This window comes from Podarcis filfolensis (assembly GCF_964270895.1).
Source record: "Podarcis filfolensis genome assembly, chromosome: 5".
NCBI classification, from domain to species: domain Eukaryota; kingdom Metazoa; phylum Chordata; class Lepidosauria; order Squamata; family Lacertidae; genus Podarcis; species Podarcis filfolensis.
In genome coordinates, this window is record NC_139608.1 from 98,386,387 (window position 1) to 98,389,035 (window position 2,649).

Sequence of the window (2,649 nt, forward strand, 5' to 3'; positions counted from 1 at the left end):
CTGGCCACTTTCTACCCAATGGAATGTGGCCCCAGCAATAGGAATAAATTATATCACTATTGGCCCCACCACATGCAGGAACAGAGTTGGTTTTCAATGCCTGGGTTAAACTTCACTAACAAGGGAGATAGATCCACCATACCTGTGAGGGTTTTTCACCACTTTTTAAAGTAAGTGTTTGTAGATCAAATTCTTTTAAGCAATTTTCTTTGCAGCTATTTTTGCCTGACTTTCTTAAATAACTCATTTGTTTTGGTACAAAGCAATGGCCAGGTCATGTGTAGAAAAGGTTATGTACAAGTATGCATATATGTTAAAAGAAGTAGCGCTTCTTTACCCTGGGAACTTACAGTGAAGCATAGGTAAGAAATAAAATAAAATAGTAGTAGCATGCACATCCAATTACTATTAAAGGTAAAGGGACCCCTGACCATTAAGTCCAGTCGCGGTTGTGGCGCTCATCTCGCTTTACTGGCCGAGGGAGCCGGCGTTTGTCCACAGACAGCTTCTGGGCTGTGTGCCCAGCATGACTAAGCCACTTCTGGCGAACCAGAGCAGCATACAGAAACGCCATTTACCTTCCCGCCCGAGTGGTACCTATGTATCTACTTGCACTTTGATGTGCTTTTGAACTGCTAGGTTGGAAGGAGCAGGGACCGAGCAATGGGAGCTCACCCCGTCGCGGGGATTTGAACCGCCGACCTTCTGATTGGCAAGCCCTAGGCTCTGGTTTAGACCACAGCGCCACCCACATCCCTTACTTACTATTACGCCCTGTCTAATCTGTACCACTTTAGACTGCATGTAGGGTTCACATTTAGAATTTCCTTCATGCTACAACTAAAAATCTCTCCACATAGAAAACTAGCATGTCAGGAAGATGGCCTAATTTCATATGGAGGAGTATCCTAAATCAGAATATTTATCTTTTGTAAACCACTCTGAGGTATTTTTTCAATCAAGCAGCGTATATGTCTTATGAAATTAAATAAATATATCAATATATCAGTGTATCTCACAGCAAGCTGGCTTAAGGTGTGTAAAGCAGGCTATGCAGCACTCACAGCTCCAGCATAAGAAGCCAACAATATTTTTGAAGGCATGCCCTCCAACATTTCTCCAATGAAAATAGGGACGTCTTTTTCTATTCTTATTCTTATCATACTAACTGGGTTGCCCCAGCAACTCTGGATAATTTCCCACATACATAAAAACACAATAAAACATGAAACATTAAAAAGCTTCCCTATACAGCGCTGCCTGTAGACGGCTCAGGGCTCCAGACCCCCCCCCCCAACATTTTGCTCATGAAAATAGGGACATCCTAAGGAAAGCGGGACATTCTAGAATCAGATCAGAAACCAGGATGGCTTCCGTAAATCTGGGACTGTCTCTGGAAAAGAGGGACACTTGGAGTGTCTGAATGCTACTCCTGATTGCACAACTGGTAACTCAACAGGCTGGATGCAATCAATGTTTTCTGTCTGTTTGGGACTTCTGGGGAACTGCAAAGCACCTGACATTCTGCAACCCAAGACTTGCAATACAAGACTGCAAACTGTAGAAGCCTCATCTTCCTCTACCCCCATTGATTCCCTTCTTTGGGCTATGGATGTCACCTTTTTCAGTCCTGTGCCCTTAAGCAGCAGCTTGTAATGCAGAAATGATGAGGATAAGGTTTTCCCGGTCACTTTATCCCTATGCCAGGAAAACCTTCCCCTATTCAATGTCTGCACGTCAGATTGCTGCTCAAGGTGCAGCAACAAGATACTTAGATTCACTGCTGCTACAGAAGCACATTTATTACAGAAGCAGAGCAGTTACAAAACCATCCACTTGATATGCATGCAGAGACACCTACTGGCTGACTTAGTGCTGTTGTTTTTCAAAACCCTGTGCAAACATTACAAGACCTTTGCTGGATCAGGCCACAGTTCCATCTAGTACAGCTTTCTGTTTTCACAGTAACCAATGAGATGCCTGCGGGAAGCCAACAAGCTTGTGATTCCCAGCCTTGGAAGGAAGGCCTCCAAGAGCAGAGGCAGAACAGAGCCATCAGGGCCAGGAGCTACTGATAGCTCTGATCGCTCTGTCCTCCATGGCTTTTGCCAGTCCTTTAAGAACATCTCCCTATAATCCTTTTAATGGAGCTTTGCGTATGTGTTGTTTACGACTGAGTAATTTGAACGATTGGACAGTTGTTACCTCTGCATTTGTTTTAGATTTATCACCCTAAAAGCTTTCAAATAAATTTGCACAAATTAATGCCATATCACTTTAACATTTTAAAATTAAAATATACCAGCTTAGAGCAAGAAAAAATGCTGCACCAGTAGCTAGTTAAGACAGGCAGGCAGGCAGACTTTTCCAAAGGTACTTCCTTTTGACTAGGTGAGAGTTCCAAAAACCAGCTTTGGGGTTTGATTTAAAAATAGAAGGACTTTATTTTTTTCCTTTGCACCCTGCAGTATTGGTTAGTGGAAACTGCAAATCCGTGCTCCAGTACCTGACACCAAGTTGGAGAGGTTTATGCTTGTCTCATAAAAATGTACCTATGCATGAATTAATATTGTAAGACTTGATTGTGTGAAATGCTTTGAGTTGTATTTTCTACATTAAATGCTTTGAGAAATGCTTTCCATATGAATG